Source organism: Grammomys surdaster, unplaced genomic scaffold, assembly GCF_004785775.1.
Source record: "Grammomys surdaster isolate TR1022 unplaced genomic scaffold, NIH_TR_1.0 769, whole genome shotgun sequence".
Classification (NCBI taxonomy): Eukaryota; Metazoa; Chordata; class Mammalia; order Rodentia; family Muridae; genus Grammomys; species Grammomys surdaster.
In genome coordinates this window covers 44,910-60,466 of record NW_021605188.1, presented here as the reverse complement: position 1 = coordinate 60,466, position 15,557 = coordinate 44,910, and positions in this window count along the sequence as shown.

Here is a 15,557-nt window from a genome sequence, read left to right as displayed (position 1 = left end):
ATTATGTCTGCATCTGTCCAGAAAAAAGTTCATATTAATTCCTTAAAATCATTTAATGAAAGCATATTTCTACAATTTAATAATCAAGCAAATAATTTCTTTTCCAGATAAGATACTATATCGAAAGTTTTCCATACAATATATTTTGAAGTTTTTCTCCCATCTCCCAATTCCTTCCTGTTCCTCCCCACCTCTCTACCTACCCAACAGTAAATTTTTTTCCTCTCTCTCTGCTTTCTTTTTTTTTTTTAGTTTTTAATTTTGTTCTTTTAGTATTTTATTTATTTACATTTCAAACATTGTTCCCCTTCCTGGTTCTCCCCTCCACTAACCCAGCACCCCATCTCTCCTCTCCCTCATCTGCCTCTAAGAGGGTGCTTCCCTACCCTCCCACTGAACCCCATCTCAACTCCTCTACCATCTCCCTTCTCTGGGGCATCAAGTCTCCACAGGACCAAGTGTATCTTCTCCCATTGAGGTCAGACATGTCAGTCCTCTGCTACGTATGTAGTGGGGGCCATGGACCAGGACATGTATGTTCCTTTGTGGGTGGTTCAGTCTCTGGGTCCAATTAGTTGATAATGTTGTTCTTCCTATGGGGTTGCAATCCTTTACAGTTCCTTCAGTCCTTACATTAACTCTTCCATAGGGGTCCCCTGTCTCAGTCCAATGGTTGGCTGTGAGTATCTGCATCGGTCTTAGACAGATGCTGGTAGAGCCTCTTAGAGGATAGCCATACCAGGCTCCTGTCTGCAAGCACAATGTAGCATCAGCAGTAGTGTTGGGGATAGTCTGGAGATTGGATGGATCCAAAGGTGTGGTGGTCTCTGCATGGCCTTTCCTTCAGTCTCTGCACCATTTTTTGTCCCCTCATTTCCTTAAGACAGGAACAATTCTGGGTAAAAACTCTTGATGGGTGGGTGGCTCCATCCCTCAAATGGGGACCATTTCTATCTACTGGGGGCTGGCTCTCCAGGTTCAGTCTCCCCACTGTTGGACATTTTGGTTAATGTCATTCCCATTGGTCCTGGAAGCCTCTCAAATCCCTGCTGTCTGGGACTTTCTAGTGGTTCTCCTACCCCACACACACACTGATGCATATTTCTATTCATTTTCCTGGACATCTGGGCTTCTCTCTTGACTTTTCCTCTACCTGATCCTGCCTCCCATCTTTGCCTCTCCATCCCCCCCTCCCACACAGGTCCCTGTTTCCCTTTATATCCTGTGATTATTTGTTTCCCCTTCTAAGTAGTATTGAAGCTTCCAGACTTGGGCCTTCCTTTTGATTTGACTTCATATGGTCTGTGAGCTATATTGTAAAGTTTTTGGCTAATATCTACTTATCAGCGAGTACATGCTATGTATGTCCTTTTGGTTATGGGTTACCTCACTCAGGATGATATTTTCTAGTTTCATCCATTTGCCTGCAAAATTTTCAATGTCCTCATTTTTAATAGCTGAGTAGTACTTCATTGTGCAAGTAAACCACATTTTCTGATTTTTTGATTCAAGAACATCTGGGTTGTTCCAGCTCTGGCTATTATTAAATAAAGCTGCTATGAACATAGTGGAGGATGTGTCCTTGTGATATGGTGGCATGTCTTTTGGGTATATACTCAGGAGTGGTATTTCTGGGAATTCAGGTAGAACTATTTCCAATTTTCTGAGGAACCTCCAAATTGATTTTCAGAGTGGTTGGACCAGTTTGCAACCCCACCAGTAATGTAGGAGTGTTCCTCTATCTCCACATCCTCACCAGCATGTGCTGTCACCTGAGTTTTTGATCATAATCTTTCTCATTGGTTTAAGGTGGAATGGAATTTCAGGGTTGTCTTGATTTGCATTTCCCTGATGACTAAAGATGTTGAACATTTCTTTGTGGGCTTCACTATCATTTGAGATTTCTCAGGTGAGGACTCTGTTTAGCTCCATGCCCCATTTTTTCATTGGGTTATTTGGTTTTCTGATGTCTAACTCTTAAGTTCTTTGTATAATTTTTACATTAGGCCTCTATCAGATGTAGTGTTAAGAAAGATTTTTTTTTCTCAGTTTGTAGATTGCCAATTTGTCCTATTGATAGTGTCCTTTGCCTCAGAGAAGGTTTTTGGTTTCATCAGGTTCCGTATGTCAATTGTTGATCTTAGAGCTTGAACCATTGATGATTTGTTCAGGACTCTGTTGATGGATGTTTGTATATTGAACCATCCCTGCTTCCCTGAGATGACTCCTACTTGATCATGCTGAATGATGATTTTGGTGTGTTCTTGGATTCATTTTGTGAAACTTTTATTAATATTTTTGCACCAATATTCATAAGCAAAATTGGTCAGATGTTCTCTTTCTCTGTTGGGTCCTGTGTGCTTTATGTAACTGTGACTTCATAGAATGAATTAGGTAGTGTTCTCTCTGTTTCTATTTTGTGGAATAATTTGAGGAGTGTTGGTATTAGGTCTTTTTTGAAGGTGTTGTAGAATTCTGCATTAAAACCATCTGGCCCTGACTTTTGTTGGTTGGGAGGTTTTTGTTGACAGTTTCTATTTCCTTTGGGGTAATATGACTGTTTAGATAGTTTATCTGATCTTGATTTAACTTTGGTATCTGGTACCTGTCCAGAAAAAAATCATCTGTTTCATCTAGCTTTTTCTGTTTTGTTGAGTATAAGCTTCTTCTTTTTTTTTTTTTTTTTTTTTCTTTCCGAGACAGGGTTTCCTCTGTGTAGCCCTGGGTGACCTGGAACTCACTCTGTAGACCAGGCTGGCCTCAAACTCAGAAATCTGCCTGCCTCTGCCTCCCAAGTGCTGGGATTAAAGATGTGACCCACGACTGTTAGGAGTAGACTCTTAGCCAAAAGTGGCTATCATCTTTTCGGCCATGTTAAGCCTTATACCCTGACAAGAGACTTGTTTTAAACAGCCCTCAACAGCTGAGCACACTCTGATAGACATCTTGTTTTGCTGTTTAGTGCCTCCAGCAGCTAGGTGCATGTGGTCTCCATGCTGCTAGGTGTATGACGCAGTGCCTTCAGCTGAGCTTGTCCATGAGGGGAAGGCATGTGGTACAGGGTATAAACACTCAGGATTTCCTTTCAATAATCAAGACTTGATCAGACTCTGTCTTGTCTCCATTTTTTAATGTCTCTCACCCCTCCATCCCCACTCTCTTGCTAGACCCTGACCTGTGGACCGGAGCAGCAGAATGGGGCAATTACAAAGTAGCAGAGTGGGCCATTACAAAGTCACAGTCAACGTGTGGCAGTAAGAATGAGAGACTCAGTGAGGGACCAGAAGAAGGGTCGACTGAAAATTCAGAAGTGAAAACAGAGGTGATTGCTGTAGGAAACTGCTGTGTGGAGACAAGTAGGTCATAGTAATGATAATGAGGCAAGAAATAAGTCAGCCTGAATTCAACTCTCAGCCTGATTTCAACTCTCTGCTTTTGTTTTGTTTGCTGTTTACATGTGTCAATTGTTTACTTTTGTTTTGCTGTTTAAATGCTGTCTTTCATGTCCAAGAGAAAAAGAAACACATAGAATCCAAAATATGACTAAAGGTTGAAGTAATCAATTTGTCAGAGCCAGATTGTGCTGACCTAGGAGAAGAGGCAGCCAAATATTTCGACCCTGAATGGCCTTCCCGAAGGCTCCCTCCCTGTGGTCCTCCACCTCCAGATGCTCCTGCTATGGAGATGGCAGTTGTAGATCCCAGAAAGGAGTTACAGGACAAAATTTCTCTCCTTAAACAACAGATAGAGTTAGAAAAAGTGTATCAGAACTTAATTAACCAGCTACAAAAGTTAAAGAGAGGGAAGGGGTCTCGAGAGGGCAAGGAAAACCACCAGGTCCTCGAGTTCCTAAACCTGGAGTCCAAAGGCAGCCTCTGTCCTCTGGTTTTAGTTCAGTCACAGATCAGCCAGAGGAGAGGTTGAGGTTTTTCTTGTATCAGAGACTAGAGATGATCATGGAGTTGCATGGAGATATCACACAGGGTTTAATTTTCAAATTATTAAAGAATTTAAAAATTCAATGTCACAATATGGTGCCACTGCTCCCTTTACTCTTGCAATCTTAGAATCTGTTGCAGAAGAGTGGCTGACTCCTGGTGATTGGAATACTCTAGTGAGAGCAGTTCTTAGCAGTGGTGACCATCTTATTTGGAAATCATGAGAATTGTAAAGAGACAGCTAGGAGAAACATTCAGGCAGGTAATGGTTGGTCCTTTGATGCATTAGTAGGAGAAGGGAAATTTGATTCTAGTAATAACCAGATGCAATATGACCCAGGCTTATTCGCTCAAATTCAAAATGCTGCCATGAAGGCTTGGCCAAAACTCCCAGTAAAGGGAGACCCTGGTGTATCTTTGACCTTAGTGAGACAAGGGCTTGACGGACAATTTTCTGATTTTGTTAATTGATTAATAACAACAGCAGGGAAGATTTTTGGTAATGCAGAGGCAGGTGTAGATTATGTAAAACAATTTGCATATGAAAATGCCAATCCTGCCTGCCAAGTGGCCATTAGACCCTATAGGAAAAGACAGACCTTACTGGGTATATCAGACTCTGTTCTGACATAGGGCCCTCCTACCAACAGGGCTTAGCTATGGCAGCCGTCATGCAAGGACAATCAGTAAGAGATTTTTTTTGGCAAGCAGAGACAAAAAGGCCTGTTTTAAATGTGGCAAGCCTGGACACTTTGCAACATATTGCAAAACAGAAAATGAGTTAACCCAGAGACAGCCTAGAAAACAGCCTGGCCTATTGCAAACGTGGAAGACATTGGGCTAGTGAATGTAGGTCCAAGACAGATGCACAAGGAAACACCCTTTCCCATAACCAGGGAAACAAGAACAGAGACCAGCCCCAGGCCCCCAAACCAATGCAAGCCAAAACAAGCTTATGGAGCAGTCAGTTTCATACCTGCAAACAACAACCCTTTTCAGAATTTAATTGAGCAACACCAGGAAGCGCACGACTGGACCTCAGTTCTGCCACCCACACAGTATTAACCCTAGCAATGGGACCTCAGGCCTTTACCCACTGGAATGTTTGGACCACTCTATCCAAATGTGTTTGACCTGATAGTGGGAAGAAGCAGTGCTACTATGAAGGGACTACAAATTTTTCCTGGAGTTATAGACAATGATTATCAAGGTGAGATTAAGGTAATGGCCAAAGCAATACAGAATATAGTCACTATTCCTACAGGAAGGAGGATAGCTCAACTATTGTTACTTCCATTGATTCCTACTAATCACAAATATAAGAGTCCTAAGAGAGAGGATCAAGGCTTTGGTTCCTCTGACGCATACTGGGTACAGCCTATCGTTTAACCAAAACCTATGATGACAATATTGCATGACAGGAAGGCATTCCAAGGTTGGGTTGATACAGGAGCTGATGTGGCAATCATCAAACAAAGTGATTGGACTGCCACCTGGCCTCTGACCCCAACCTTAACCAGTTTAAGGGGTACTGGCCAAAGCCAAAATCTGCAGCAAAGCTCTAAGGTGCTGACATGGAAAGATAAAGAATGAAATACAGGGAATATACAACCCTATGTCATCTCGGGCCTTCCCATTAATCTCTGTGGCAGAGATTTATTATCCCAGTTGGGATTGATTATGTGCAGCCCTAATGAAGTAATCACGGCTCAAATGATAAACTCTGGATTTTCCCCAGGGAAAGGATTAGGAAAAAGTGAAGATGGGATTACTCATACTATTGAGATCTATGGTAATTCTGGAAGAAGAGGCTTGGGGCACTTTTGATGGGTGCTATTGATTCAGCTGCACCTCTAGGGCGTTGTGCTGATCCCATCACCTAGAACGGGGACTCACCCATCTGGGTGGATCAGTGGTCCCTAACCACCGAAAAATTACAAGCTGCTCAACTGCTAGTGCAAGAGCATTCACAGGCAGGACATTTAGAAGAGAGTAACTCTCCCTGGAATACTCCAGTATATGTCATTAGGAAAAGGTCAGGAAAGTGGAGATTGTTGCAAGACTTGAGGGCTGTTAATGCAACCATGATTCTGATGGGAGCCTTACAACCTGGGCTGCCCACACCAGTGGCCATACCTTTAGGCTATTATAAAATAGTTACAGATTTAAAAGACTGTTTCTTTACTATCGCCTTGCATCCTAATGATAGGAAGCACTTTGCTTTTAGTGTTCCCACTATAAACTTTAGAGAACCTATGAAAAGATATCAATGGAAGGTCTTGCCTCAGGGTATGGCTAACAGTCCTACCTTGTGCCAACAGTTTGTGGCTTCCACCATAGAGGGTGTTAGAACCATGTGGAAGCAAATCTACATGATTCATTTCATGGATGATATTTTAATAGCAGGAAAAGATGGAAAACAGGTACTCCAGTGCTTTGATGATCTTAAATCAGCTTTACAGACTGCAGGGTTACAAACAGCAAAAGAAAAGGTACAATTACAAGATTCAAACACTTATTTAGGATTTCAGATTAATGGTCCGTGTATTATTAACAGTAAGGCCACCTTGAGGACTGATTGCCTTAAGACACTTAATGATTTTCAAAAACTATTGGGAGACATTAATTGGCTACGACCATATTTGAAACTTATGACAGGAGAGTTGAAACCTTTGTTTGACATTCTCAAAAGAGATCCTGACCCTAAGTCTGGCAGGGCTCTAACAGAGGAGGGTAGAAAAGCCTTATGGAAGGTTGAGAGTGCTATTTCATCCCAATTTATAACTCATATTAATTATTCTAAGCCTTTTTAATTTTCTTATTTTTAACACTAAATTAACTCCTACTGCAGTTTTTTGTCAAACTGCACCCATATTATGGGTTCATTTTCCCTCATCCCCTAAAAAGGATCTTTATCTATACTATGCAGCTGTAGCAGATATGATTATGTTAGGCAGAGATAACAGTCAAAAATATTTTTGAAAAGACCCTGATGTTATAGTACAACCCTGTACAAGACATCAGGTTAATTGGCTTATGCAAAGTTCTGAAGTTTGGCCTATAGCATGTGCCTCATTTGGTGGTCAACTATATAATCACTATCTGCCAGACAAATTAGTTCAATTTTGTAATCACCATGCATTTGTTATTCCATCTTGTACTGTGCATGCACCTATAAAGGAAGCATTGCTAGTTTTCACTGATGGTTCCTCATCAGGAACAGCTGCTTATGCCTTTAAGGATCAAGTAATTCCTTTGCTACATCATCTGTGTCCACTCAATTGGTTGAATTACATGCTGTTATTGCTATGTTTCAAGCATTTCCAAATCAAACCATTGATATTTACACAGATAGCTCTTATATAGCTCAATCTATCCCTCTGCTAGAAACTGCTGCACAAATAAAGCATTCCTCAGAAACAGCCGATTTGTTTTTACAGTGCCAACAATTAATTTTGAGGAGAAAGTGTAAATTTTTTATAGGACACCTGAGAGCCCACACTGGGCTACCAGGTCCTCTCGTTGAAGGAAACACCAAGGCAGATCTAGCCACTTGTGTAGCGGCAGTGACTTTATCAGATCTGCCATCTAACTTGAATCAGGCCATAAAGGCTCATGAGTTACATCATCTTAATTCTCAAACTTTAAAAGTCATGTTTAAAATTACCAGAGAACAAGCTAGACAAATTGTCAAACAATGACAATCATGTGTTACATGTTTACCAGTTCCTCATTTGGGTATGAATCCAAAGGGACTGATACCAAACAGTATCTGGCAAATGGATGTTACCCATTATAATGAATTTGGAAATCAAAAATATATACACATATGTATATGTAGACACATACAGTGGTTTCATTTATGGGACATTACAAACTGGAGAAGCAAGCAAGCATGTGATCACTCATATGCTTGCTACAATCGCTGTATTGGGTGTGCCAAAACAGATCAAGACTGACAATGGCCCAGGTTATACAAGTTCCAGTTTCTACCAATTTTGTGAAAAATTGGGAATACTACATAAAATAGGTATTCCATATAATCCACAGGGCCAACGTATGGTAGAAAGGGCACATCAAACTATTAAATGTCAATTCGAAAAAATTAAAAATGGGGAATGGTACCCTACTAAGGGATACCCCAGAAATATCCTTCATCACACACTCTTCATTTTAAATTTTTTAACTTTGGATTCTGAAGGAAAATCTGCTGCAGATAGATTCTGGCATCCTAATACCAAAAAGAATTTTGCAACAGTCCTCTGGAAAGACTCATTAACTGGAACCTGGAATGGGCCAGATCCAGTGCTTATCTGGGGAAAAGGTTCTGTCTGCATATATTCCCAAAGTTTGGGGCTGTGGAAATCCTGGGATGTTTGGCCACACCCCCAGAACCCAGAGACCTAACATACAGCCTCCATGCTAGGTCACATAAGGCACGAGACGAACAGGTCTCTGCCTCAAGATTTATGTATTACCTAAAAGCCCCGCCCCTCTCCCACTTCCAATACCAGCAAGCCCCTTCTGACATTTTTTTGGGAGAGTGCACCACCATTCAAACTCACCACCATGTCAATAAATGCCTTCAGCTCCACATGTCTCTTGAAATTCTGGACTCATTGTGTAAGTCAAAACTCACGCGGGGCTGGGGGGGGGAAGCCTTTCTCTCCACTGTAACTGTGGTTCGAAGGACTACATCAGCTCCGCCCTGCCCAACTGAACAGTGCATCTTGGGAAGGCCTCTGTGCACCGGCCCGCGTGCCCCCACGCAAGACCCTCCCCCCACCACTGTACTCGAGTTTTGACCCGAATCAAATGGCAGATGCCGTCACTGGATGCCAGAGAGACTGATTAAACAAATAGACAACAGTAACAAATCCAGGGAGGAAAAATTCCCTAGGAAACATATTTTTTCTTTGCAGGAAACATGAAGATGCCTCACAATTGTCTTCAAACAGGAGCAGATCAACCAGTATACCTGACTTGGAAAGTTCTCAGTGTGGAAGAAGACATCACCACCCACACCTCCAGGGTGGCTCTATTAGACTCTTGGTTCCTTGATTTATGATTTAGTGGGGTACATTGTTTAAACCCAAGGGAGAACCCAATATCACAGTTACTATAGTTGTTTTTTGGGTTTGACATTGATTGGAGCAGGGACAGGGATTGTCTTACTTGTCTTGTTAAGATCAAAGCTATGATCAGATCTGTACTAATATAGATTTAGATTTAGAAAATAGTGCTACAGAATAGAAGAGGCTTATACTTTTTACTCCTCTAATAGAGGGAGTTGTGTGCTACCCTTAAAAAGAGTATCACTCATGTATACTAACACAAAGTCTTGGGTCTCTGTAGAAAAACATTGAAACAGATGGCTATAAGCTATTGTAAACAGGCAGCTTTTGTGGAAATTTACCAGCCTGAGTAGTCATAGACCTTGTAAATAGGTAGTCTTGGCAGACAATACCAACTTAGATAAGGACAAGCGAGTCATAGGCAGAGTCATAGTGACCTGTCCCCTGAACCTTCACTCGGCCGATACCTGGTTCTGAAAGATATCTGTATTCCCCCTGAACACCCACACTCCAGTGTCATCCCCTTCCCCACATCCTGCCTTTCTGTGTTTATAAGCCCTGTGTGAATGAATTATGATTTGAGAAAAAAAATAAATCATTTATTAAAAAAAAAAAAGAGTGTCACTCTGAGGCAGAATGGTTTATACCAACCATTCAGACATTGTTAAATCTCTTGTCTGTCGGGTCCATGCTGTTCAACAGACTAATGGCTTTTGTACAACAATACATAGGCCCTATTCAAATGAAACCCATACAGGTCCATTATTACAGGCTGGAAGGAGTGGATTCTAAAACCTCTGTCATCAAGACTGATGAGGATTAAACCCTAACTTACACGCTAAGCTGGATAGTCAATGACGGGTAAGAGAACACCTCAAGACCCTTGCCCCTAACTGGGAGGCCTCACCATCCTAAGACAGGAGCTCAACCAATGGCTTGAGTACCCAGAGACGGGAAAGGGAGCTGGGAATCCTTTGTTCCAACCTAAGACAGGCACGGTTTCCGTAAGTTTTCCCAGCCTTCCCTTTTGAAAAAAAAAAAAAAATTAAAACAGGGGACCTGTTGGGAGCTGACTCTTAACCGAAAATGGCTATCATCTTTACAACCATCTCAGGCCATATACCCTGACAAGAGACTTGTTTTCAATCACCCTCAACAGCTGAGCACACTCTGATAAACATCTTGTTTTGCTGTTTAGTGCCACCAGCAGCTAGGTGCACGTGGTCTCCATGCTGCTAGGCATGTGACATAGTGCCTTCAGCTGAGCTTGTCCACGAGGGCACGGCATGTGGTAAAGGGTATAAATACCCAGGATTTCCTTTCAATAAATGAGACTTGACCAGACTCTATCTTGTCTATTGTCCCTCCATCCCCACTCTCTCTCTTGCTAGACTCTGACCTGCAGACCGGAACAGCAGTACAGGCAGTTACAAAGTAGCAGAATGGGCAGTTACACACCACTGTCCAGACAAGTATGCATTTTCAAAGTAAGATATGATGTGGTTTTGAATTTCCTCAGTTTCTGTTGTTATGTCTCCCTTTTTATTTCTGGTTTTATTAATTTAGATATTGTCTTTGTGTCCTTTAGTTAGTTTGTCTAGGGGTTTATTTACCTTGTTGATTTTCTCAAAGAATTAGCTTTTGGTTTTGTTGATTCTTTGTTTAGTTCTCTTTGTTTTTAATTGATTGATTTCAGCACTGAGTTTGGCTGTTTCCTGCCATCTACTTCTCTTAGAAGTGTTTACTTCCTTTCATTCTAGAGCTTTCGGATGTGCTCTTAAGTTGCTAGTGTTGGAGCTCTCCAACTTCTTTATGCAGGTACTTAGTGCTTTGAATTTTCTTCATAACACTGCTTTCATTGTGTCCTATAAGTCTGTGAAGATCAGATAGAATGCAAATGATTATTTTAGTCTTCTTGTGTATGTTGAGGTATGTTTTGCTTCTGATTATGTGGTCAATTTTAAATAAGATTCCATGAAGTGCTTAGAAGAAGGTATATTCTTATGTTTGAGTGTGAAATTTTCTGTAGATATCTGTTAAATCCATTTCATTCGAAACTTCTGTTAGTTTCATGATGTCTCTCTTTAGTTTCGGTTTCAATAATTTTTTCATTGGTGAGATTGGGGTGCTAAAGCTTCTTACTATTATTGTGTGAGCTTTTATGTGTGTTTTAAACTTTAGTAAAGGTCCTTTTAAAAACATTTGGGGCATAGATGTTTAGAATTGAGACTTAATCTAAGTGGATTTTGTTTTTAATGAATATAAAGAGTCCTTTCTTATCTCTGTTCATTACTTTTGGTTGAATGCCTATTTTATTGGATATTAGAATGGGCATGCCAGATTTTTCTTGGGAGTCTTTCATGGAGAACTTTTCTCTAAACCTTTACTCTGAGGTAGTATATGTCTTTGTCACTGTGGTGTATTTCTTTTATGCCTCAAAATTACAGATCTTTCTGTTAGCTATGTCTTTTAATTGGGAAATTGAGTCCATTAATATGAGACAGATTAAAGACCAATGATTGTTTTTTTCCGGTTATTTTTGTTGTTGATGAGCATCGTGTGTGTGTGTGTGTGTGTGTGTGTGTATGTTTCTCTTCTTAATATTTTGTTATTATATGATTAATTTCCTGTGTTTTCTTGGGTGTAGTTACCTTCCTTATGTTGCAGTTTTCCTCCTAGCATCCTAAGTAGGGTTGGATTAGTAGAACAATACTGTTTAAATTTGATTTTGTCATGGAATATTCTTGTTTGTCCATCTGTGTTGATGGAGAGTTTTGCTGGGAATAGTAGCCTGGGCTCGCATCTGTGGTCTCTTAGGGTCTGTATGACATCTATCTAAGCTCTTAGGCTTTTAGAGTCTCTGTTGAGGAGTCTGTTGTAATTATTATAGGTCTGCCTTTATATGGTACATAGCCATTTTCACTTACATCCTTTAATGTTCTTTCTTTCTTCTGTATATTAAGTGTTTTTATTATTATGTGGTAGGAAGATCATCTTTTCTGGTCAAATTCATTCAGTGTTCGATAGGTTTCTTGTTTATTTATGACATCTCTTTGTTTAGGTCAGGGAAGTTTTCTTTTATGATTTTGTTGAAGATGTTTTCTGGCCCTCTGCACTGGGAATCTTCATCCTCTTTTATTCCTAATATTCTTAGGTTTGGTTTTGTTCATGTTGTCCCAAACTTCCTGTATGTTTTGAGTTAGGAACTTTTACATTTTGTATTTCCTTTGACTGATGTGTTGATATCTTGTATGGTATCTTCTATGCCTAAGATTCTCTCTTCCATCCTTTATATTTTTTTGATGATGCTTATATTTATGGCTCTTGATTTCTTTCCTAGCTTTTCCACTTCCAGGATTGCCTCTTTTGTAATTTCTTTATTGTTTCTACTTTTAATTTTAGGTCTCGAAGAGTTTTGTCCAATTCTTTAAGCAGTTTGATTGTATTTTTCTTTATTTCTTTAAGGGATTTATTTGTTTTCTCTTTAAGAGCTTCTGCCGGTCTGCCTGTGTTTTCCCGTATTTCTTGAGTGTTATTTATATCATCCTTAAATGCCTTCATTTAAGGCATTATCATCTTCATGAGATGGGATTTTAGGTAAGAATCTTGCTCTACAGGTGAGTTAGGACATCCAGGGCTTGCTGTAGTAGGAGAACTGGTTTTTTGATGGTGCCAATTTATATTGCCTTTTGTTGCTTATGTTCTTGAATTTTCCTTTTCCCATTTATTTATCTCTGGTATTAACTGGCTTGGATTTTTTTTTGGACTAGAACAGGCCTCCTTGGAGGCAGGTAGAGCTTTGTGACTTTGCTTTGACTGGGTCTTCTGGGAGGCAGGCAGTGTTATCTCTGGTTAGGGAAAACCTCCTCTTTCCATGATTTATGTAAGCCTTCTGTGTCCCTGTTTTCCTGTGTCCCTCTGTCCCTGTGTCCCTGTATCCTTGTGTCCCTGGTTAGGGTAGTCCTCCTGGGAGACAGACTGGCTTTGAGGTTCATGGCAGGCTTGTGGATTGTCCTTGGATTCAGGTGGAGGTGTAGATTGGAAGTTCAATGGGGCTCATGCAGATAGATTCCATGTGTGCTGGGTTCTGTATGTGTGTGGGTCCCAGCTGATGTGGATATTGGGGAGGAGGGGCTCACCTGTGTTTCTAGTTATGGTAAATCTCCTGTGAGACAGGTAGGCTGTGCATGGTGGGAGGCACATTCTTCTTCCATTGGTTCAGACACTATAGGTTCTTCTAGTGTAAAATTTATATAGCGTATTGAGATTCCTTTTTTGGGTATTCTTATTATTATGGCTCAGTATATGGGACAATCAAGCTTGGAAGTGTATATAGGACTTTTTATTACAAGCTAGGTTTAATGCTTTGAAAGCTTTAAAGAACAGCACACAGGAATTGACTCCAGCAAACCTGTATGGCTATGTAGTAATTTGAGTCTTATTGAATAGCATGTCATGACAATTATGACACATTGTGTGAAAATCCTACTTATAATTAAGTAGTAATCAGTCAGATTTAATTTCATATATTAAATGGAATGTTCATTTTCTACATAAATCAGGGAAATTATAAGTGACTGAATTATAATAGTTATGATTATAACTATTATAAGTGAAATTATGTTCATAATTTGTAAGGAAGAAACACAAGTTATGATTTTGGTATATGGATGTACGGTGCCCGTCACATTGCCTTGCAAATATATATGGCTAATCAATGAGATATTTGATATTTATTATCTCAGTCATTGAAGAGGAATTCTTTCCTTCAACATAGAGTGATAACTGTAGATACTCATGACTGCTTCAGTGATTTGAATAAATCTTGCTTCTGTGTTGAATCACATCAAGTTTCAAGTGATTTAAGAAACAATAAACTGAACCGGGCAGTGGTGGTGCACGCCTTTAATCCCAGCAGTTGGGAGGCAGAGGTAGGTGGATTTCTGAGTTCGAAGCCAGCCTGGTCTACAGAGTGAGTTCCAGGACAGCCAGGGCTATACAGAGAAACCCTATCTTGAAAAACCAAAACAAACAAACAAACAAACAAAAACAAATAAACTGCATCCAACTAATGGGAAGCAATCCAGTACAAGAACATTTCATTAACAAATGATATCAAACATTTAATGAAAATCATCATCAATACTTTTAATATTATTCTATGAAGTGAAAAGGGGATAAAGATTGTCACATGGTCCCAATAGCACAACTTGGCATCAGATATCTGATATCAACAAGAAATAAAGAGACAACAAATCTGAAGGAAACTATGGAATAATATCTGTTAAACAGAGAAGCTAAATTTTATTTTAAATAGTCATGTAGTATTATAGTGAATATGTTAAGATTGCCAGCCAACAGAATAACCTAGAAAGAAAAAGAAATCAAAGCTTTTCTTGATAATCAGGAAGGACACTGTGGAGTGTGGTGTGTATTATTTCCCATGTAAAGTCAATAATATGAGTTTTAGGCTAAAAGGGACAGTTAACAAAACACTATTTGTGTCCCAAGCAGCATGGAGTATGTCTCTGTGAAGAACTACATGGAGGCTCATTTCTCAATTTTGGCAAAAGAAAATTCAACAATATTGAAGAACCTGAATGTCTGATTAGTTGGCTTGATATAATGAGTACTTTATGAATCCTAGCCCAATGCTCATGCACACCGACTGACATCCAAAAGACTTGCCACAGCTCAGGATGGCATTTCAATAGAAGTCACAATAGAGTGTGAAGGCTACCTCCATAATAGAGAGAATGCATATTCCTAATCCATTTGACATGGCCATACCATCCAGTATGCAAAAGGGATAGAAAATCACAAGCATCAGCATATTCAATTCACCCAATCAGTAGGTCTGTAAAATTACTGAAAGAATATTTAAGCTCACAAAACCATAATTCAACCAAACGATACACCAAAGTCCTGTTCATAGTAACTAAATTAGTGCAATAAATTTTATAGTAAGACACTATTATAAGCCAATGAAATATCAACCATTCCAAAAATGCATTCACTGGTGCTGAATAGATGGATTTAAAGACCCCAATTAATTTTTAGTGGGAATAGAATTCAGTGTAGCCATCATGGCAGAAGTATAAAGTAGTTCAAAAAATTACAAATAAAATTCAATGCTCTACCTGTGTCACACGTTGTAATCTAACAAAGTTACATAAATTAGAATGTCAGATGTACATCTGGGTTGTTGTAATGTAATCCAACACAGTATTGTATCAAAACAAATACCAACTAGGGGTGATTGAAAAATATAAAATATATATTAACATTAGGAGTATAATTCTCTCATAAATGACAATTAAATTCTCTCATTCCTTTGAGTGAAATGTTGAAATTGTTCTCAATCATCTTAATGAGGTATGAACCAACATCAACCACAGAAATGTTTTATCAAAAGGCACTGCCTGCCATGAACTGAAGATTAGGCAAGAGATTGCATTATATTTCAGTGAATGTCTGCACAGGTACTGATACTGGAAGGATAGGTGTTGAATCTGCATAATTCCAGGCATTACTGGCTTCTCCA